The following is a 25,078-nucleotide window of genomic DNA, read 5'->3' on the forward strand; positions in this document are numbered from 1 at the left end:
GGGGCTGTGCGAGAACTGTGCGTTTTGGACCACCGCCGTTTTCAACATCTCGATGGCGTTCCTTGCTTCGATCTCAGCTGGGGTGTTGCCGTGGATCGGGAGAGACTCCAGATGGCGAGTTGCGGCAAGCACGTTATCCACCGGGTTAGAGAAGTGGCCTCGAGGGGTACGGAAACGAGGAATTTGACCCTCAGTCGTCTGAATTGGCGGGTTAGGAGGGCGGCCGAGCCCTCCTGCTGGAGCGGCTCCCATCCCGGGTGTTTGGGGAGTGTCGAACACGCGAGTTGGATTAAGATCATGGGGCAGGCGTCCCTGGTGCCTCCGCTGATGGACGGCATCGGATGCGCGCTGCTGTCTTTCAAGCCGCCAATTGTCGGTGTTCAACCGCATCCTTTCGGCCGTAATCTGGGCTTGTCGAGTTTCCATCCTGGCGGACTCCGTCTCAGCATCCTGACGGGCCTTTGCCACCGCCTCCCTCAGTTTTGCTAACTCCGCATTTATCTCTTCTTGGTTCTCAGGCGTGAGGGGGGTTGACATTAGTCTTGTGATTTCTGCCGCTAAATCCACCAGGACTGCTGACGCACTTCTGGACGTCCCGCCGGTTCCATCGCCTCCGGCGGGATTCTGTGCGGGTTGAGTCGCCCCGGCCATGTAGATGGCGATCTGGCGGCGGGTTCGATCGAGGATTTCCGGATCCATGGCCAATGACAAGCCCCCGAGACCGTCTCCGTGGAGGGACTGGATGGAATCGGAATCGCCCATGGATGACTCGTCGTCAGAGTTGATGGGGGTAACCTCCTGAGCCGCCGCGTGCTCTGGCTCCTCCAACCCCTGCGTGAAGCCCACAAAGATCGGGCGGGTCAGATTCCGTGTTACGACTGGATGAACGTACCTGGCCGGCTCGACGATGTCGGAGGAGATGTCCGGCTCAGGAACTGATGACCCGATCATGCCGATGAAGACGTTGATCTTGCCGAAGGGGACCCTGTAGCCTGATTCGAGAGAATTTGCTTTAGGTCCCCATCGCCGGTTGTCGATGTAGGCGATGCCGCGTCGGCTCCAAGTCATGAGCGCCGCCGCATAACTCCCAGACCCTGGTAGGGCTCCCTTTGAGAACTCAACTCCACCGTGCGCAGGCCCCACGGTGGGCGCCAACTGTCGTGGTTTTGTCACGGCAGATGTCCTCGTGAAAGGACTTAGTACTGGAGCCATCGCACCTTGGTGGCGACTCAAAGGGCTTAAGCGGGAGAGACACGGCGATTTACCCAGGTTCGGCCCCTCGAGAAGAGGTAATAGCCTACGTCCTGCTTTTGTGTGTATTGATATGAATTCGATTACAAGGAAGGCGTAACTCGCCTAAACCTAGCACTCGATGATTTCTAACCTACCTCTCCCCCTCTAGACTCGCCTTTATATATATAGGTCGAAGCCTTAGGGTTTACAATAGTCCCTTCCTTTTTACAAATCGTGACCACCGCGGCCTCTAAGTCGCCGTCTTGCAAAACCCAGAGTCCTTCCATAAATCATAACCATCCTGCGACTTTGAACCGCCCAGGCTGAGGCCCAACTAGCCCTAAAGGATGAATCGCCTTAACTGTAACCCGGCCCATATTCGGCGGGTCACTTAACAAGCAATATCCCCAACAAACGTGTTGCCATCGGGGTTGTCGTGCTACTCATGCTATTACTACTAAAGCTACATCCTAGCAAAATAGTGAACGCATCTGCAAGCACAAACGTTAGTATAAAGACAACCCTATGGCTCCTGCCGGTTGCCGTACCATCGACGTGCAAGTCGATATTTTCTATTACAACATGATCATCTCATACATCCAATATATCACATCACATCGTTGGCCATATCACATCACAAGCATACCCTGCAAAAACAAGTTAGACGTCCTCTAATTTTGTTGTTGCATGTTTTACCTGGTGACCATGGGTATCTAGTAGGATCGCATCTTACTTACGCAAACACCACAACGGAGATATATGAGTTGCTATTTAACCTCATCCAAGGACCTCCTCGGTCAAATCCGATTCAACTAAAGTTGGATAAACCGACACTTGCCAGTCATCTTTGAGCAACGGGGTTACTCGTAGCGATGAAACCAGTCTCTCGTAAGCGTACGAGTAATGTCGGTCCAAGCCGCTTCAATCCAACAATACCGCGGAATCAAGAAAAGACTAAGGAGGGCAGCAAAATGCACATCACAGCCCACAAAAACCTTTGTGTTCTACTCGAGAAGACATCTACGCATGAACCTAGCTCTGATACCACTGTTGGGGAACGTCGCATGGGAAACAAAATTTTTCCTACGCGCACGAAGACCTATCATGGTCATGTCCATCTACGAGAGGGGATGAGTGATCTACGTACCCTTGTAGACCGTACAGCAGAAGTGTTAGAGAACGCGGTTGATGTAGTGGAACGTCCTCACGTCTCTCGATCCGCTCCGCGAACAATCCCGCGATCCGTCCCACGATCTAGTACCGAACGGACGGCACCTCCGCGTTCAGCACACGTACAGCTCGACGATGATCTCGGCCTTCTTGATCCAGCAAGAGAGACGGAGAGGTAGAAGAGTTCTCCGGCAGCGTGACGGCGCTCCGGAGGTTGGTGATGACCTTGTCTCAGCAGGGCTCCGCCCGAGCTCCGCAGAAACGCGATCTAGAGGAAAAACGGTGGAGGTATGTGGTCGGGCTGCCGTGGAAAAGTCGTCTCAAATCAGCCCCAATACCTCCGTATATATAGGTGGGAGGGAGGGGACCTTGCCTTGGGGCTCAAGGAGCCCCAAGGGGGTCGGCCGAGTCCAAGGGGGGAAGGCTCCCCCCCAAACCGAGTTGGACTTGGTTTGGTGGGTGGGAGTCCTTCCCTTCCTTCCCACCTCCCTTTTTTTTTCTTTCTCTTTGATTTTCTTTTGTATGGCGCATAGGTCCCTTTTGGGATGTCCCACCAGCCCACTAAGGGCTGATGCGCCACCCTCATGGCCTATGGGCTTCCCCGGGGTGGGTTGCCCCCCCGGTGAACTTCCGGAACCCATTCGTCATTCCCGGTACATTCCCGGTAACTCCGAAAACCTTCCGGTAATCAAATGAGGTCATCCTATATATCAATCTTCGTTTCTGGACCATTCCGGAAACCCTCGTGACGTCCGTGATCTCATCCGGGACTCCGAAAAACATTCGGTAACCAACCATATAACTCAAATACGCATAAAACAACGTTGAACCTTAAGTGTGCAGACCCTGCGGGTTCGAGAACTATGTAGACATGACCCGAGAGACTCCTCGGTCAATATCCAATAGCGGGACCTGGATGCCCATATTGGATCGTACATATTCTACGAAGATCTTATCGTTTGAACCTCAGTGCCAAGGATTCATATAATCCCGTATGTCATTCCCTTTGTCCTTCGGTATGTTACTTGCCCGAGATTCGATCGTCAGTATCCGTATACCTATTTCAATCTCGTTTACCGGCAAGTCTCTTTACTCGTTCCGTAATACAAGATCCCGCAACTTACACTAAGTCACATTGCTTGCAAGGCTTGTGTGTGATGTTGTATTACCGAGTGGGCCCCGAGATACCTCTCCGTCACACGGAGTGACAAATCCCAGTCTTGATCCATACTAACTCAACTAACACCTTCGGAGACACCTGTAGAGCATCTTTATAGTCACCCAGTTACGTTGCGACGTTTGATACACACAAAGCATTCCTCTGGTGTCAGTGAGTTATATGATCTCATGGTCATAGGAATAAATACTTGACACGCAGAAAACAGTAGCAACAAAATGACACGATCAACATGCTACGTCTATTAGTTTGGGTCTAGTCCATCACGTGATTCTCCTAATGACGTGATCCAGTTATCAAGCAACAACACCTTGTTCATAATCAGAAGACACTGACTATCTTTGATCAACTGGCTAGCCAACTAGAGGCTTGCTAGGGATGGTGTTTTGTCTATGTATCCACACATGTAAATGAGTCTTCATTCAATACAATTATAACATGGATAATAAACAATTATCTTGATATAGGAATTATAATAATAACTATATTTATTATTGCCTCTAGGGCATAATTCCAACACCGAGGCCATGTTTGCACATGCTAGGCTCGTCAAGCTTAACCCGAGTGTTCCGCGTGCGCAACTGTTTTGCACCCGTTGTATGTGAACGTTGAGTCTATCACACCCGATCATCACGTGGTGTCTCGAAACGACGAACTGTAGCAACGGTGCACAGTCGGGGAGAACAAAATTTCGTCTTGAAATTTTAGTGAGAGATCACCTCATAATGCTACCGTCGTTCTAAGCAAAATAAGGTGCATAAAACGATTTACATCACATGCAATTCATAAGTGACATGATATGGCCATCATCACGTGCTTCTTGATCTCCATCACCAAAGCACCGGCACGATCTTCTTGTCACCGGCGCCACACCATGATCTCCATCAACGTGTCGCCATCGGGGTTGTCGTGCTACTCATGCTATTACTACTAAAGCTACATCCTAGCAAAATAGTAAATGCATCTGCAAGCACAAACATTAGTATAAAGACAACCCTATGGCTCCTGCCGGTTGCCGTACCATCGACGTGCAAGTCGATATAATCTATTACAACATGATCATCTCATACATCCAATATATCACATCACATCGTTGGCCATATCACATCACAAGCATACCCTGCAAAAACAAGTTAGACGCCCTCTAATTTTGTTGTTGCATGTTTTACGTGGTGACCATGGGTATCTAGTAGGATCGCATCTTACTTACGCAAACACCACAACGGAGATATATGAGTTGCTATTTAACCTCATCCAAGGACCTCCTCTGTCAAATCCGATTCAACTAAAGTTGGAGAAACCGACACTTGCCAGTCATCTTTGAGCAACGGGGTTACTCGTAGAGATGAAACCAGTCTCTCGTAAGCGTACGAGTAATGTCGGTCCAAGCCGCTTCAATCCAACAATACCACGGAATAAAGAAAAGACTAAGGAGGGCAGCAAAACGCACATCACCGCCCACAAAAACTTTTGTGTTCTACTCGAGAAGACATCTACGCATGAACCTAGCTCTGATACCACTGTTGGGGAACGTCGCATGGGAAACAAAAAATTTCCTACGCGCACGAAGACCTATCATGGTGATGTCCATCTACGAGAGGGGATGAGTGATCTATGTACCCTTGTAGACCGTACAGCAGAAGCGTTAGTGAACGCGGTTGATGTAGTGGAACATCCTCACGTCCCTCGATCCGCCCCGCGAACTATCCCGCGATCAGTCCCACGATCTAGTGCCGAACGGACGACACCTCCGCGTTCAGCACACGTACAGCTCGACGATGATCTCGGCCTTCTTGATCCAGAAAGAGAGACGGAGAGGTAGAAGAGTTCTCCGGCGGCGTGAAGGCGCTCCGGAGGTTGGTGATGACCTTGTCTCAGCAGGGCTCCGCCCGAGCTTTGCAGAAACGCGATCTAGAGGAAAAACCGTGGAGGCATGTGGTCGGGCTGCCGTGGAAAAGTCGTCTCAAATCAGCCCTAAAACCTCCGTATATATAGGTGGGAGAGGGGGGGCCTTGCCTTGGGGCTCAAGGAGCCCCAAGGGGGTCGGCCGAGCCAAGGGGGGAAGGTCTCCCCCCCAAACCGAGTTGGACTTGGTTTGGTGGGTGGGAGTCCTTCCTTCCCTTCCCACCTCCTCCTTTTTTTTTCTTTCTCTTTGATTTTTCTTCCAATGCGCATAGAGCCCTTTTGGGCTGTCCCACCAGCCCACTAAGGGCTGGTGCGCCACCCTCAAGGCCTATGGGCTTCCCCGGGGTGGGTTGCCCCCCCGGTGAACTCCCGGAACCCATTCGTCATTCCCGGTACATTCCCGGTAACTCCGAAAACCTTTCGGTAATCAAATGAGGTCATCCTATATATCAATCTTCGTTTCCGAACCATTCCGAAAACCCTCGTGACGTCCGTGATCTTATCCAGGACTCCGAACAACATTCGGTAACCAACCATATAACTCAAATACGCATAAAACAACGTTGAACCTTAAGTGTGCAGACCCTGCGGGTTCGAGAACTATGTAGACATGACCCGAGAGACTTCTCGGTCAATATCCAATAGAGGGACCTGGATGCCCATATTGGATCCTACATATTCTACGAAGAACTTATCGTTTGAACCTCAGTGTCAAGGATTCATATAATCCCGTATGTCATTCCCTTTGTCCTTCGGTATGTTACTTGCCCGAGATTCGATCGTCATTATCCGCATACCTATTTCAATCTCGTTTACCGGCAAGTCTCTTTACTCGTTCCGTAATACCAGATCCCGCAACTTACACTAAGTCACATTGCTTGCAAGGCTTGTGTGTGATGTTGTATTACCGAGTGGGCCCCGAGATACCTCTCCGTCACACGGAGTGACAAATCCCAGTCTTGATCCATACTAACTCAACTAACACCTTCGGAGATACCTATAGAGCATCTTTGTAGTCACCCAGTTACGTTGCGACGTTTGATACACACAAAGTATTCCTCCGGTGTCAGTGAGTTATATGATCTCATGGTCATAGGAACAAATACTTGACACGCAGAAAACAGTAGCAACAAAATGACACGATCAACATGCTACGTCTATTAGTTTGGGTCTAGTCCATCACGTGATTCTCCTAATGACGTGATCCAGTTATCAAGCAACAACACCTTGTTCATAATCAGAAGACACTGACTATCTTTGATCAACTGGCTAGCCAACTAGAGGCTTGCTAGGGACAGTGTTTTGTCTATGTATCCACACATGTAAATGAGTCTTCATTCAATACAGTTATAGCATGGATAATAAACGATTATCTTGATACAGGAATTATAATAATAACTATATTTATTATTGCCTCTAGGGCATAATTCCAACACATACATACGTATACATGCCTATACACATACATATACCTAATTACTCCTTTTTTCGTTTTTGTTCTTTACATACACAAACGCACAAGTCACAAAGGGGTTATCCCCAATACACAATTCGCATAGGGAGCGCCAGACTAAATGGAGAAGGAGGAGAGGGGGCTCACAACTCCTGTAGGGAGGAGGCAACGGGCGTGGGGAGGGGCGACGGCTGGCGACGTTGGTGCAGGGGCGGATCCGGTGTGGAACGTCGCGGAGGGGCCTGACTAGTGGTGGCCGACCGGGTGGTTGATGGCGCGCAGCTAAACGACGGGCGGTGGGAAGAGCCGGCCGCGGCCGGAGGCGGGGGTTGGGCTCGCGCATGTGGTGAGGTGATACGCCTCCGTCATATCTACTTTTCTGAACTCTTTTGCCCTTGTTTTGGACTCTATTTGCATGATTTGAATGGAACTAACCTGGACTAACGCTGTTTTCAGCAGAATTGCCATGGTTGTTTTTATGCAGAAATAAAAGTTCTCGGAATGACCTGAAAATTTATGGAGATTTTTCTTGGAATTAATGAAAAATACCTGCGCAAAGATCCACCGGAGGAGGTGAGCCAGTGGGCCACAAGCCCAGGAGGCGCGACCACCCCCCGGCTGCGCCTACCAGGCTTGTGGGGTCCACAGAGCTCCACCGCCTCCAATCTCAACTCTATTTAGTCCGTGTCGCCCGGAAAAAAAATCAAGGAGAAGGATTCATCGCGTTTTACGATACGGAGGCGCCGCCACCTCCTGTTCTTCATCTGGAGGACAGATCTGGAGTCCGTTCTGGGCTCTGGAGAGGGGAAATCGTCGACATCGTCATCGTCAACCTTCCTTCATCGCCAATTCCATGATGCTCTTCACCGTTCGTGAGTAATCTCATCGTAGGCTTGCTGGACGGTGATGAGTTGGATGAGATCTATCATGTAATAGAGTTAGTTTTGACGGGGATTGATCCCTAGTATCCACTATGTTCTAAGATTGATGTTGCTACTACTTTGCCATGCTTAATGCTTGTCACTAGGGCCCGAGTGCCATGATTTCAGATCTGAACCTATTATGTTGTCGCCAATATATGTGTGTTTTAGATCCTATCTTGCAAGTTGTAGTCACCTACTATGTGTTATGACCCGGCAACCCCGGAGTGACAATAGCCGGAACCACTCCCAGAGATGACCATAGTATGAGGAGTTCATGTATTCACCAAGTGTTAATGCGTTGGTCCGGTTCTTTATTAAAAGGAGAACCTTAATATCCCGTAGTTTCCATTAGGACCCCGCTGCCACGGGAGGGATGGACAATAGATGTCATGCAAGTTCTTTTCCTTAAGCACGTATGACTACATACGGTATACATGCCTACATTAGATTGACGAACGGGAGCTAGTTACTTATCTCTCCGTGTTATAACTGTTACATTATGAATCACATCCTGCATAATCATCCATCACCGATCCAATGCCTACGAGTCTTTTACTACTGGTCCTTGCTCTGTTACTTTGCCGCTAGTACTGTTGCTGCTGCTACTGTTACTTTGCCGCTACTGCTGTTACTGTTGCTACTGCTGCTATCATACTACCTTGCTACTGATACTTTGCTGCAGACACTAAATCTTTCAGGTGTGGTTGAATTGACAACTCAACTGCTAATACTTGAGAATATTCTTTCGCTTCCCCTTGAGTCGAATCAATAAATTTGGGTTGAATACTCTACCCTCAAAACTGTTACGATCCCCTATACTTGTGGGTTATAAAGACATTTTTCTGGCGCCATTGCCGGGGAAGCACAACTATATTTTCTGAGTCATCTAGCTCTGCACTTGATTCACCTTCAGTTATGAGTAAGTTTGCGACACCACCTCCTGCTAGAAATCTTGATATGTCGCCTGTGCTTGATGATGCTACTTCTGCTGCCCATGATGCTTATGATGATGCTATGCTTGATACTACTATGCCTGACGATGCTACGCTTGATACTACTATGCATGATGATGCTATGCTTGATACTACTTTGCCACTAGGTGCATTCCTTGATGCACAAATTGCTAGAGTTGCTGCTAGATGGGATGATACTTCTAAAACTGCTGATACTATTGAAGTAGAACCTGCTATTATGCCTGAATTGCCTGTTATGCCTAAGCGTTATGTTATGGAGGGAGAGATAGATGAGGATTTTCTTGCGTGTAAGGATAGCTATGATGTTGAGAAACTAATGCGCAAGTGGAAAGAAAAATCTCTGAACGCTAGGATGAAATATGACCCGAAGTTTGCTACTTTGCCTATCTTTGTGACCGATAAGGACTATGAATTCTCTGTCGACCCTGAGTTAATTACTCTGGTCGAATCTGATCCTTTTCACGGCTATGAGTTTGAAACGGTTGTAGCCCATCTTACCAAACTGCATGATATAGCCACCCTATTCACTAGTGAGGAAAGGATTCGCCACTACTATATCCTCAAACTGTTTCCTTTCTCACTAAAGGATGACGCTTAGACTTGGTTCACTTCTCTTGCTCCTGATTGTGTGTGTAGCCCCTAGGATATGGTCTACTACTTCTCTGAAAAATATTTCCCTGCCCATAAGAAGCAAGCTGCCTTGCAGGAAATATACAACTTTGCTCAAGTTGAAGAAGAGAGTCTCCCACAAGCTTGGGGGAGGCTCGTCCAGCTACTGAATGCTTTGCCTGATCACCCTCTTGAGAAGAATGAAATACTTGATATCTTCTATAATGGACTTACCGATGCTCCCAAAGACCACTTAGATAGTTGTGCTGGTTGTGTTTTTAGGGAACAAACCGTAGAACAAGCTGAGATCCTATTGAATAACATCTTGTGCAATGAGAATGCTTGGACTATTCCCGAACCACCTCCTAAGCCAACTCCGAAGAAAAGAGGTATTCTATTCCTCAGTCCCGAAGATATGCAAGCTAAGAAATCTATGCGAGAGAAAGGCATTAAATCTGAAGATGTCAAAAATCTAGCACCTATCAAAGAGATCCATGGTCTTGATACCCCGATACAGGTAGTAGAAGTAAATTCTCTGAGTAGGTTTGATGAGAGTGATATTCCTTTTGATAAACCTGCTAGCTTATGCCTGGATGAATTTGATAACTTTGTTGCCAAACAACAGAGTTTCAATGATTATGTTAGCAGACAATTGGAACATAATGCTCGTATGCTTAGTCATTTAAGTGCTTGTGTGGACAGAAATGTCAATGATCTTAAACTTCTGAGTAAACATGCCTCTATGGTTACTACTCAGGTAGAACAAGTACTTAAAGCTCAGAATGACTTGCTCAATGAATTAAATGAAATCTGTCAGAGTCGTTACTAGAGGCGGTAGAATGACCGAGGAACCATTGTAACCTGAGGGTCACCCGAAGAGGATTAAACAAGATTCATGAGTTAGCACTGATGCACCTAGTCATCATAGAAAGAAGAAGAAAGATGATAGGGATTTGCACGCTAGCAACCGTGTTGCTGCTACACCTGAGAGTTCAAACGATGCCTCTGTCTCTGATGCCGAAACACAATCTGGTGATGAACTTGAGCCTGATGATAATATCAATAGTGATGTTCATGAAGATGCTCAACCTAGAAATGATAAGGATGTGGAGATTGAACCTGTTGATCTTGATAACCCACAGCCTAAGAATAGAAGATACGATAAGAATGACTTTGCTGCTTGGAAACTCGGTAAAGAAAGGGAACCATGGGTTCAGAAACTCATGCCCTTTCCTCCCAAACCATCCAAGAAAAAGGATGATGAGGATTTTGAGTGATTTGTTGAAATGATCTGACCTGTCTTTCTGCAAATGCATTTGACAGATATGCTCAAAATGTCTCCGTATGCTAAGTACATGAAAGATATTGTGACTAATAAGAGGAGGATACCTGAGGCTGAGATTTTCACCATGCTTGCTAACTATACCTTCAAGGGTGGAACTCCCAAGAAACTAGGTGATCCCAGTGTGCCCACTATACCTTGCTCCATTAAAGGTAAGTACGTTAGAACTGCTTTATGCGACCTTGGAGCCGGTGTTACTGTTATGCCTCTCTCTCTTTATCGTAGGCTTGAACTCGATAAGTTGACACCCACTGAAATCTCTCTGCAAATGGCCGACAAATCAACTGCTATCCCTATCGGCATTTGCGAGGATGTGCCTGTTGTGGTTGCAAACGTCACTATCTTAACAGACTTTGTTATTCTGGATATTCCTGAGGACGATGCCATGGCGGTCATCCTCTAAAGACCCTTTTTAAACACCGCAGGGGCTGTTATAGATTGCAACAAAGGCAATGTCACTTTCCATGTCAACGGCAATGAGCATACGGTGCACTTTCCGAAGAAACAATATCGAGTACATTGCATCAATGCTATCGAAAAAACTTCATCGATTCTTATTGGGAGCTTTGAATGCCCTATTCCTCCTATTAAGATGAAGTATGATTTGCTTGTTGGGGAGATACACATCCCCATTGAGGTGACCTAGTGACTATTCGAAAATTTTCCATTTTCTTTTGTGATTCGAGAAATTTGTCAAGGAGACTTGACCAACCTCATTGACGGATTCCTTTCGATGACCATGAGATGGATGAATCGAGGAGTCACAAACCTCTGTTCCAAGCTTTCAACTTCGGTTGCTTAGAAGAAAAATGATAGATTTAGTTTAGTTTTCCCTGTTTTCTATTTTAGCGTCCCGTGAAAAAAAACCCCCGAAAATAAAAGTTCTCCGAACGCCCTAGAAATCAAGTATGTTTTTTTCTGGAACTTTTGAAAAATAGTGGGACGAAGAGCTTGCGTGTGGGCTGCACCAGTGGGCCACAAGCCCTGGAGGCGCGAGCACCCCCCTGGCCGCGCCTACCTGGCTTGTGGGGCCCACGTGCACCCCCTCCACTCATTCTTGCTCTTATCTGGTTCTCCTACCTCCAGAAAAAATCGTTTCGCAGCTCAAACCCATGTTCTTGCTCCTCTTGTTGGGATTTTCGATCTCTTTGCTCAAAGCACCATTCTCCGAACTGTTTCGGGGAAATTACTCCTTGGTAAGTGACTCCTCCATTGATCCAATTAGTTTTTGCTCTAGTGCTTTATACTTCGCGTATTTTTGCTGCCTTGGTGACCATGTTCTTGAGCTTTGCATGATAATTTTAGCTAGTCCCAAGTAGTTTTGTTGCGTAATATGGCCTGTAGGCACTTGTGGGAGTAGTTGCTACTAGTTTAGTTGAGCCTTGTTCACTTTTCCTTTGGTTCACTGAAAATTTCAGAAAAGGAAGATGTTCAGGAGAAACTATCATGGTGGTTCCTCAAGCAAGAGAGGTCCCCGTCTTGCGATTCGGGAGCCCGATCCTTACCAACCAAGGGACGCGCAGGTACAACCATGTGAATGGCCTTCTGATGAATTTATGATTGAGGCAGGTTTCAAAGATGAGTTTGATGCACTTGTTCACAACGTCGGACTCGAAGAATTCATCTTCGATAAATGTGAACAGTATGTTGCTCTCAGTGCCTCTTTTGTTCGTAGATTCAAATTTTCAGTTGGCCGTGACACATTCGTACTGTTTGATCTCTATGACAAATCGTATACCATGGATTTAGAGGATTTCAATAGAATTTGCAAGATACCTATTTGGGCTAGTCTCAATGATCCTCCTAAATCTTCGGTTAGAGATTTTTTCTCTGGTATAACTGTTGGAGAAACTAGAGATATTACACAGGCTACCATGGGGAGCATTCATTTTCCCGCCTTGCATTATTTTGCCCTCTTCATAGGCAGATGCATTAATGACAAGATTGAGCATTGTCACCTCTGCGCACCCGACCTTAGTATCCTTAAGAGCACAGTAACGGGTGATAACAATTTCAACATGGGAGCTATTATAGCAAGGAGGCTGAATAATAATGCTAATGAAGGGGATTTCTTTGGTGGAATCTATGCCACTCGCATAGCAAATTTTCTTGTAGTACCCATCCGCGAAGGAGATCCCCTGCTCCATACAACTTTCCTTGACCGCGTCGCTTTGACACGCTACCAGTTCCTTGAGAGGGATGATGAATCCCTCCTATACCGTTTGATATTTAACCGGCAACATGTTTTCCATATTACCCTTCCTGCTCCTGCCTTCTTTGACTTTCAGGTAAAACGGAGATATTACATAACCAGAGGAGAGGCAGAGGAGTATGAGAGGGAGGCAAAGGCTGCTCGTCTACGTGAGGCAACTATTCAGGCAGTGGCTGCAGCGCTCCCATATAACCCATTTTGACTTTGGGTATCGCCCGGACCATCCTTGGGAGTAGACCAACTTAGGCCAAAAGCCTAAGCTTGGGGGAGTACGTGTTTCTTACCGACTTTACATTCTTGCTTATGCTTTCACTTTGTTCGTCGATGTTCACACTTTGCCACTCTATCATCCATGCTAGTTTATTTTCTTTTTCTCGTTTTCGTTTAGTGTGTCTGTCTAGTTTTAAAAAAACAAAAAGATTTCCTTTTCCTTCTTTTGCTTGTTGGGAGCTTTCCCGTGTAAATAGTTTTCTTTTTCTTTGGGTCAAGGTAGAAGACCATGGTTATAATGTTTAGTGGCTCTCGCATGCATACCTGTTTAGCTGTCAAAGAGCCATATTACTTTGTCTTCTCCTTTGTGTTTGCCTGCAGATTCCAGCTTTAGTCCAATGCACGAGCACTCTTATTATTGTTCACATCGTTCGGTCGTGCAAGTGAAAGGTAATAATGACGATATATGATGAAGTGACTGAGCCTGGAAAAGCTGGTATGAACTCGATCTATTTTGTTTTTATAAATATGACTAGCTCATCCTGCCTGATTCAGCTTTGTTATGAGAGAAACATGTTTGCAATGACAACTTAGAGATCATAGTTGTTGATGCCATGCTTATTTAGTTAGGAGCTTATAATGGTTTGTCTTGGTTGCCAACATGAATGTTGAGATGACTATGATGTAGTGTGATAGGATGGTATCCTCCTTTGAATGATTCAAGTGGCTTGACTTGGCGCATGTTTACGCATGTAGTTGAAACAAAATCAACATAGCCTCTATGATATTCACATTCATGGTGATTTATGTCCTACTCATGCTTGCACTCAATGTTAGTTAATCTCAATGCATTTTGATGATTGTTGTCACTCTCTAGTTGGTCGCTTCCCGGTCTTTTGCTAGCCTTCACTTGTACTAAGCGGGAATACTGCTTGTGCGTCCACCTCCATAAACCCAAAGGTGTTCCATATGAGTCCACCATACCTACCTATGTGCGGTATCTACCTCCCGTTCCAAGTAAATTTGCATGTGCCACTCTCTAAACCTTCAAGAAATAATCTATTTTGCATGCCCGAACCGCTCATGTGGTGACATGGGGCTATTAGTATCTTCCATGCTAGGCGTGTTATCCTCGATATGTGTTTATTCACTATCATGCACGAGAAAGGGGCCGATAATTGGAATTCCCAGTTCCATGCTCAAATCGAAAAGATAATTGCAAACAAAACTCCCCCATGATTGATGTTGGTATGGACGGTACTCGGGGATTCGGCTAGCCGTGGAGTGTGATTGATTGGTGGTGGGGGAGTCAAAACTTTACTTTTATGTTTGGGAACCGCCTATAGCATGTGTAGCATGGAAGATGATGAGAACTCTTAGTCATTGCGTTGACAATGAAAGCATGCCACCCAAAATTATTATCTTTGTTTTCAAAGCTTGAGCTCTGGCACCTCTGCAAATCAATGCTTCCCTCTGCGAAGGGCCTGTCTATTTATGTTCCTGTTGAGTCATCCTCCTCTTATAAAAGCACCAATTAGAGAGAACCTCTGTCATTTTTATGCTTTGCTTTTAACCGTGTTGAGTATGACTGTGACTGGATCTTCTTTTCCATGAATTACAATGTTTAGTCAGCCCTTGGTCTTTGAAGGTGCTCTGCATTTATGTTTTGCGGTCTCAGAAAGAACTAGCGAGATACCATCTGTTCGTACTGCTTCATGATTGTTTTGATTGAAGTGTTGACGTTTGAGACTTATTATTATTAGCTCGCTAGTTGATTACGCAATTGATATGAGTTTACCGTGAGACCTAGATGTCATTTTCTTATGTGGTTTGCTTGTGATCTTGCTGAAACTCTGGATATCTGTTAGACATAGTTGAAACAACAAGATCAAATAGAGTTCGTCAAAGTTTTTCTTTCGTCTATTTCAGTTTGTCAACTGAATTGCTTGAGGACAAGCAAGGCTTTAAGCTTGGGGGAGTTGATACGCCTCCGTCGTATCTACTTTTTCGAACTCTTTTGCCCTTGTTTTGGACTCTAATTTGCATGATTTGAATGGAACTAACCCGGACTAACGCTGTCTTTAGCAGAATTGCCATGGTGTTGTTTTTGTGCAGAAATAAAAGTTCTCGGAATGACCTGAAAATTTACGCAGAATCTTTCTGGAATTAATGAAAAATACCCGCGCAAAGATCCACCAGAGGAGGTGAGCGAGTGGGCCACAAGCCCAGGAGGCGCGACCACCCCCTGGCTGTGCCTACTAGGCTTGTGGGGCCCAAAGAGCTCCACCACCTCCAATCTCAGCTCAATTAAGTCCGTGTCGCCCGGAAAAAATCAGAGAGAAGGATTCATCGCGTTTTACGATACGGAGGCGCCGCCACCTCCTGTTTGTCATCTAGAGGACAAATATGGATTCCGTTCTGGGCTCCGCAGAGGGGAAATCGTCGCCATCGTCGTCATCAACCTTCCTTCATCGCCAATTCCATGATGCTCTTCACCGTTCGTGAGTAATCTCATCGTAGGCTTGCTGGACAGTGATGAGTTGGATGAGATCTATCATGTAATCGAGTTAGTTTTGACGAGGATTGATCCCCAGTATCCACTATGTTCTGAGATTGATGTTGCTACTACTTTGCCATGCTTAATGCTTGTCACTAGGGCCCGAGGGCCATGATTTCAGATCTGAACCTATTATGTTGTCGCTAATATATGTGTGTTTTAGATCCTATCTTGCAAGTTGTAGTCACCTACTATGTGTTATGACCTGGCAACCCCGGAGTGACAATAGCCGGAGCCACTCCCAGAGATGACCATAGTATGAGGAGTTCATGTATTCACCAAGTGTTAATGCGTTGGTCTGGTTCTTTATTAAAAGTAGAACCTTAATATCCCGTAGTTTCCATTAGGACCCCACTGCCACGGGAGGGATGGACAATAGATGTCATGCAAGTTCTTTTCCCTAAGCACACATGACTACATACGGAATACATGCCTACATCAGATTGACGAACGAGAGCTAGTTACTTATCTCTCCGTGTTATAACTGTTACATTATGAATCACATCCTGCATAATCATCCATCACCGATCCAATTCCTACGAGTCTTTTACTACTGGTCCTTGCTCTGTTACTTTGCCGCTACTACTGTTGCTGCTGCTACTCTTACTTTGCCGCTACTGCTGTTACTGTTGCTACTGCTGCTATCATACTACCTTGCTACTGATACTTTGTTGCAAACACTAAATCTTTCAGGTGTGGTTGAATTGACAACTCAACTGCTAATACTTGAGAATATTCTTTCGCTTGCCCTTGAGTCGAATCAATAAATTTGGGTTGAATACTCTACCCTCGAAAAATGTTACGATCCCCTATACTTGTGGGTTATCACGAGGTTGTGGCCGGCAGGGCGACGCGGGGCGTCGACAGTGTCGCGGCGTGGGGGGTGCTGGATCGGCACCGTGGGAGCCAGAGCGGAGGGCCGGCGCGAGGTGGTCGGCGGGGAGAGATTGGAGGGGCGAGGTGACTGGCGAGGGGGACGATGGGGTTCGCGGTGGGGCGGCAAGATGGTGCCGGTGGTGGGCGGTGAGGCGTTGGCGCAGGCGGGGCAGCATGGGGCGGCGCCGGGGTCGGCCCCGATCTAGATCGAGGGGCGGAGAGTGGAGCTGCCAGGGGATGGCGTGGAGGACGACCGGTCGGTGGCCGGTTGGGGGGCGCCGCAGGGTAGGTGAGGGCGATCTTGAGAGTGAGATCGAGGGAGCCAGGGGCTGGCGCTCGAGGGGAGTGGTGCTCGAGCGCTGGGACATGGGGTGGGGCGACGGTGGGGTGTGACGAGGGGCTCGTGGGGGGGGGGAGACGAGGGAGAGGTGGGGTAATGAGGGGAGAGGTTCCCCTCGTGGGTTTCTGGTAGCGACAGGTGGGATGAGTGGGGGGGGACTGCTAGGGTTCCCAGGGGGCTTTATACCCCCTGGCGAGTTGGGCCGGGGTGTGGCCGGCTGGGCCAGGGCTTTTGGGGGGTTTTTTAGTTAATTTTTTTATAGTTTTTGTTTTAAATATTTAGGGGTTCTAAATAATTTCAAAAATACCGGATTCAATTCTATAATTTATTAAGAAATATTTGTAACTCATGCAACATTTTTATTTGAACATTCAAAAACTTTTCTTGTTTGACTTATATTTAAATTTTGAATTTGACTTGGTTTTGACTAACACGAGATCAACGATAGAAATCGCGGTGACGTGGAATCATTAGCGTGGGATCACTGTATCTTAATTACATTCAACACTATAGCAAAAGTTGAGGATGTCACAACTCTCAACTACTAATAAGAATTGTCGTCCCGAGAATTAAGAGGTAGAAGGAAAGAGGTCGGGGTATTCATCACGAAGATGATCCTAGCATTCCCAAGTGGCTTCATCTTCAGAATGATTTGACCACTGCACTTTAAGGAACTTGGTGACTTTGCGACGAGTCTGACGTTCAGCCTGGTCGAGAATGCGGATCGGATGCTCTTTATAAGAGAGGTCTTGTTGCAGCTCAAGCATATCATGATCCAGTGCTCGAATAAGATCTTTGAAGCAGCGACGGAGCGAGAAACATGGAAGACATCGTGAACCTGAGAAAGATTCGTCGGTAGTTCCAATTGATAAGCTACTTTTCCACGCCTTTCGAGAACAGTTAAAGGACCAATATATCAAGGTGCTAACTTGCTATTGAGCACAAAACGGTGTGCACCTCTCAATGGCGTGTCACGAAGATAAGCCTTTTCACCAGGTTGATAGACCATATCTTGATGATGATGGTCATATTGACTCTTTTGAGGAGACTGAGCAACCTACAGATTGTCATGAATAATGCGGACTTGATCTTCAGCATGTTGGATATCATCCGGACCGGAGAGTGATCGGTCCATTGAACGGTGGCTCTGGAATTCCATACGAAGCCAAGTGTAAAGGATACCTTGGAGTCACAGATGTACATGAGAGTCAGGTTTCAATCCTGTGGAACTTTGGGTTATGGGTCCATCATGTGGGCCGAGGGTAGGCAGAGGGGTGACATATTATACGGTCTTGATAACAAGACATGTCAGAGGATAACCTACCAGTTATGTCGGTAACAACGTCGGTACCAAGGGCGGGGGACGAATAAAACCATTTTCCTGCTCGTTGCAACGAGGTGGACCAATAGGCGGCTATCGGAATGTTATCCACAATAGTAACAGGGTCTTATTGACAGAGTTGTATACCAAGATTTTTACCTAAGCAGGGAATTAACACTGCTTAGATAAGTTATGCCACAAGAAAGATCAAACAGACCGATGGAAAGGAAAATGTGTTCACACACACAAGTATTAAAGTATACCATTCCCGAGGAAATATAGGGTATGGTATATGTGATAGGTCATCAAGTACATAACCATTTAGATAAAGAGGCAAGAAGAATCATGATGTTTACCCATACCACGCGGCCTGGATAATTGATTAGGAACAATCTTAGCATTGCGCTTCCAATGTTCCTATTGAACTTTGAAGTACCACATCCGTGCTTCGGGGTAGCATCGACATGGTCATCAGATAAAGGTTGGACTTATGGGTATATAAAGAGGATTCACGAGGAACAACTTATGAAATAATTCATATAGTTTCCGCATGGAAGAATGGTGAATCTTACATACGGAAGAATTTATAACAATAGGTCCTTCGGCCCGGTGTGCTAGACAAGACATCACCGTACCAGATTACATAAGACCAAAGTTATAATTATTGGAAAATGTTCCAACCATCACATCTGCCTGAGATTGATATCTGATTGGTGTTAGGACACTGATACGTCCATTTTGCATCATGCTTTCATGTTGATATTTATCACTTTTTGGGCTGTTATTTCACTTCACGTTACAATGCTTATGCCTTTTCTCTCTTATTTTGCAAGGTTTACATGAAGAGGGAGAATGCCGTCAGCTGGAATTCTGGCCTGAAATAGGAGCAAGTTCGAGATGCCTATTCTGCGCAACTCCAAAAGCCGTGAAAATCAACATGGATTTTTTTGGGATTTATAAAAAATACTGGGCCGAAGAAGTGCTAGAGGAGCGCAACCAGGGGGCCACTAGCCTGGTAGGCGCGACCACCCCCCTGGCCGCGCCTAGGGGGCTTGTGGGCTCCCTGCTAGCCCACTGGCCCCCCTCTTTTGCTACAAGAAGGGTTTCGGTCTGGAAAAAAATCAGGAGGATGCTTTTCGGAGGATTCGCCGCCGCCACGAGGCTGAACTTGAGCAGAACCAATCTAGAGCTCTGGTAGGACGATCCTGCCGGGGAAACTTCCCTCCCGGAGGGGGAAATCATTGCCATCATCATCACCAACACTTCTCTCGTCGGAGGGGACTCATCATCATCAACATCTTTATCAGCACCATCTCATCTCCAAACCCTAGTTCATCTCTTGTAACCAATCTCCGTCTCGCGACTCCGATTGGTACTTGTAAGGTTGCTAGTAGTGTTAATTACTCTTTGTAGTTGATGCTAGTTGGATTACTTGGTGAAAGAGTTTATGTTCATATCCTTTATGCTACTCATTACCTCTCTGGTCATGAATATGATTATGCTTTGTGAGTAGTTACTTTTGTTCCCGAGGACATGGGATAAGTCATGCTATAAGTAGTCATGTGAATTTGGTATTCGTTGGGTAATTTGATGTGTTGTATGTTGTTTTTCCTGTAGTGGTGTTATGTGAACGTCGACTACATAACACTTCACCATTATTTGGGCCTAGAGGAAGGCATTGGGAAGTAGTAAGTAGATGATGGGTTGCTAGAGTGACAGAAGCTTAAACCCTAGTTTATGCGTTGCTTCGTAAGGGGTTGATTTGGATCCACTAGTTTAATGCTATGGTTAGACTTTGTGTTAATTCTTCTTTCGTAGTTGCGGATGTTTGCGAGAGGGGTTAATCATAAGTGGGATGCTTGTCGAAGTAAGGGAAGTACCCAAGCGCCGGTCGACCCACATATCAAACTATCAAAGTAACAAACGCGAATCATATGAACATGATGAAAACTAGCATGACAGAAATTCCTGTGTGTCTTCGGGAGCGTTTTTGCTCCTATAAGACTTTGTCTAACCTTGTACCTTGCTACAAAAGGGATTGGGCCACTTTGCTGCACCATTGTTACTTTTGTTACTTGCTACTTGCTACGAATCATCTTACCACACAACTACTTGTTACGGATAATTTCAGTGCTTGTAGATATTACCTTGCTGAAAACCACTTGTCAGATCCTTCTGCTCCTCGTTGGGTTCGACACTCTTACTTATCGAAAGGACTACGATAGATCCCCTATACTTGTGGGTCATCAAGACTCTTTTCTGGCGCCATTGCCGGGGAGTGAAGCGCCTTTGGTGAGTGGAACTTGGTAAGGAAACATTTATATAGTGTGCTGAAATTTATTGTCGCTTGTCACTATGGAAACTAATCCTTTGAGGGGCTTGTTCGGGGTATCTTCACTTCGAACGGAAGCACAAAGAGTTGCTCCTCAACCTGCTGCACCTACTAAAAATATTTTCTTTGAATTTCCTTCGGTATGCTTGAGAAACTGCTGGCTAATCCTTTTACAAAAGATGGAACATCACATCCACACTTGCATCTAATCTATGTAGATGAAGTTTGTGGTTTATTTAAGCTTGCAGGTTTGCCCGAGGATGAGGTCAAGAAGATGGTCTTTCCCTTATCTTTGAGAAATAATGCGTTGACATGGTATAGGCTATGTGATGATACTGGATCATGGAACTACAATCGGTTGAAATTGGAATTTCATCAAAAGTTTTATCCTATGCATCTAGTACATCGTGATCGGAATTATATTTAAAATTTTTGGCCTCTTGACAAAGAAAGCATCGCTCAAGCTTGGGGGAGGCTTAAATAAATGTTATATTCATGCCCCAACCATGAGCTCTCGAGAGAAATTATCATTCAGAACTTCTATGCTCAGCTTTCTCATGATGATCGCACCATGCTTGATGCTTCTTGTATCGGTTCTTTTATGAAGAGAGATATTGACTTCAAATGGAATTTATTGGAGAGAATTAAACGCAACTCTGAAGATTGGGAGCTTTAAGAAGGTAAGGAGTCAGGTATGAATTTCAAGTTTGATTGCGTTAAATCCTTTGTTGAAACAAATACCTTTTGTGATTTTAGCGCTAAGTATGGACTTGACTCTGAGATAGTAGCTTCTTTGTGTGAATCTTTTGCTGCTCATATTGATCTCCCCAAAGAGAAGTGGTTTAAATACGATCCTCCCTTAGAAGTCAATGTGGTTAAACCCAATCTAGTTGAAGAGAAAGTCATTGCCTATAATGATCCTATTGTTCCCAGTGCTTACATTGAGAAACCACCTTTCCCTGTTAGGATAAAGGATCATTCTAATGCTTCAATTGTGATACGTAGAGGCTACATTAGAACACCTACACCCCCTGAGCAAATTAGAGTTGAACCTAGCATTGCTATTATCAAAGATCTCCTGTCCGACGATGTTGACGGACATAATATTCACTTCTGTGAAGATGCTGCTAGAATTGCTAAACCTCACGCTAGAGACAAACATAGGCCTGTTGTTGGCACACCTGTTGTTTCTGTTAAGATAGGAGATCATTGCTATCATGGTTTATGTGACGTGGGTGCTAGAGTTAGTGCAATACCTTAATCCTTATATGATGAAATCAAAGACGAGAATGCACCAGAGATAGAACCTATTGATGCCACTATCCAGCTTGCCAATAGAGATACTATCTGCCCTATGGGAATTGTTAGGGATGTCGAAGTCTTGTGTGGTAAAATAAGTATCCTGCTGATTTCCTCGTTCTTGCTACCGCACAAGATAGCTTTTGTCCCATCATATTTGGCAGACCCTTCCTCAATACTGTCAATGCTCATATTGACTGAGAGAAGCAAACTGTCATTGTTGGCTTTGAAGGTGTGTCACATGAGTTCAATTTCACCAAGTTTGGTAGACAACCTCATGAAAAAGAGTTGCCTAGTAAGGATGAAACTATTGCCTTAGCTTCTATTGCCGTGCCTCCTACTGATCCCTTAGAGCAATACTTGCTTGAGCATGAAAATGATATGCATATCGATGAAAGGGATGAGATAGATAGAGTTGTCTTAGAACAATATCCTATCCTTAAGAATAATTTGCCTGTTGAACTGCTTGGGGATCCACCCCCACCAAAGGGTGATCCTTTGTTCGAGCTTAAACAGTTGCCTGATACTCTTAAGTATGCTTATCTTGATGAAAAAGAGATATATCCTGTCATAATTAGTGCTAGCTGATACGTCTCCAACGTATCTATAATTTTTGATGGTTTCATTCTATTATCTTGTCAAACTTTGGATGTTTTGCATGCCTTTCATATATTTTTTGGGACTAACTTATTAATTCAGTGCCAAGTGCCAGTTCCTATTTTTTTCCATGTTTTTGACCCCTTTCAGAGGAGGATTTTGAATGGAGTCCAAACGGAATGAAACTGCCAAAAAGATTTTTTCCGGAACAGAAAAAGATCGGAGAGCCAAAGAATCAGGGCAGGGGCCACCAGGGACCCCACGAGCCCTCATGGCGCGGCCAGGGGGGCCGCGGCCCCCTGGCTTGTGGGCTCCCTGAGGCTCCTTTTCCCTAGGTTTTGCGCCTATATATTCCCTAAAAATCCATAAAACATCAGGAGATCATCGAAAGTACTTTTCCGCCGGCGCAAGATTTTGTCTCCGCAAGATCCCATCTGGGGCACGTTCTGTTGCCCTGTCGGAGGGGGATTTGGATTTGGAGGGCTTCTTCATCAACACCATGACCTCTCCGATGATGCATGAGTAGTTCACCATAGACCTACGGGTCCATAGCTAGTAACTAGACGGCTTCTTCTCTCTCTTGGATCTTCAATACAAAGTTCTCCATGATCTTCATGGAGATCAATCCGATGTAATCTTCTTTTGCGGTGTGTTTGTCGAGATCCGATGAATTGTGGGTTTATGATCAGATTATCTATGAATCTTATTTGAGTTTCTTATGATCTCCCTTATGCATGATTTCATATCCTTGTAATTCCCTTCGAGTTGTGGGTTTTGTTTGGCCAACTAGATCTATGATTCTTGCAATGGGAGAAGTGCTTGGTTTTGGGTTCATATCGTGCGGTGACCTCACCCAGTGACAACAGTGGTAGCGAGGTACGCATCGTGTTGTTGCCATCAAGGGTAAAAAGATGGGGTTTTCATCATTGGTTTGAGTTTATCCCTCTACATCATGTCATCTTGCTTAAGGCGTTACTCTGTTCGTCATGAACTCAATACACTAGATGCATGCTGGATAGCGGTCGATGTGTGGAGTAAGAGTAGTAGATGCAGAAAGTATCGGTCTACTTGTCTCGGACGTGATCCCTATATGTATGATCATTGCCTTAGATATCGTCATGACTTTGCGTGCTTCTGTCAATTGCTTGACAGTAATTTGTTCACCCACCGTGATATTTGCTATTTTGAGAGAAGCCTCTAGTGAACACTATGGCCCCCGGGTCTACTCCACACCATATTTTCAGCCTTACACTTTTTACTTCGTTGCACTTTCCGCCTTCAGATCTCACTTTGCAAACAATCTTGAAGGGATTGACAACCCCTTTATAGCGTTGAGTGCAAGCTCGTTTGTGTTTGCGCAGGTACTCTGGACTTGACGAGACTCTCCTACTAAAGCTCCTGGAAACGGGTATACTCATATCCTAGTTGCTGTTGATTACGTTACTAAGTGGGTAGAAGCTATCCCTACTAGTAGTGCTGATCACAACACCTCTATCAGAATGCTTAAAGAAGTTATTTTCCCTAAATTTGGAGTCCCTAGATATCTAATGACCGACGGTGGTTCACATTTCATTCATGGTGCTTTTCGTAAAACGCTTGCTAAGTATGATGTCAATCATAGAATTTCTTCTCCTTATCACCCTTAGTCCAGTGGTAAAGTAGAGCTAAGTAATAGAGAGATTAAACTAATTCTGCAAAAGACTGTCAATAGGTCTAGAAAGAATTGGTCTAAGAAGCTCGATGATGCACTGTGGGCTTATAGAACTGCCTATAAGAATCCCATGGGCATGTCTCCGTACAAAATGGTTTACGGTAAAGCATGCCATTTACCTCTTGAGCTAGAGCACAAGGCTTATTGGGCAATCAAAGAGCTCAACTTCGATTTCAAACTTGCTGGTGAGAAGAGGTTATTTGATATTAGCTCGCTTGATGAATGGAGAACTCAGGCATATGTAAATGCCAACTTGTTCAAAGAAAAGGTTAAGAGGTGGCATGATAAAATGATACAAAAGCATGAGTTCAATGTAGGTGATTATGTCTTGCTATATAATTCTCGTTTAAGATTTTTTGCAGGCAAGCTTCTCTCTAAATGGGAAGGTTCTTACATTGTTGAGGAAGTATATCGTTCCGCTGCTATCAAGATCAACAACACGGAAGGTAATTGTCCGAGAGTGGTAAATGGGCAGAGAATCAAGAATTATATCTCAGGTACTCCCATAAATGTTGAAAGCAATATTATCAATACCATAACTCCGTAGGAATACCAAAGGGATATTTATCAGCCTGTTTCAGACTCCGAAAACGAAGAGGTATGTGTTTCGGTAAGTAAACATGCTCCAAAACTTTTCCAGTAGGAATGTTTCTCCGTTTTGGAATTTTTAGAAAAATAGAAAAATTGAAAGTAGTCCGGAAAGCGCATGAGGAGGCGACAAGCCTGCCAGGCACGGGCCCACCCCCTGGCCGCGCCTGGGGGCTTGTGGCCACCTGGTGTGCCTCTCGGACTCTGTTTTCATGCGGAGTACCCCTTCTGGTCTGGAAAAAATCATTA

The sequence above is a fragment of the Hordeum vulgare genome, chromosome 6H, assembly GCF_904849725.1.
Source record: "Hordeum vulgare subsp. vulgare chromosome 6H, MorexV3_pseudomolecules_assembly, whole genome shotgun sequence".
In the NCBI taxonomy this organism is placed as follows: domain Eukaryota; kingdom Viridiplantae; phylum Streptophyta; class Magnoliopsida; order Poales; family Poaceae; genus Hordeum; species Hordeum vulgare.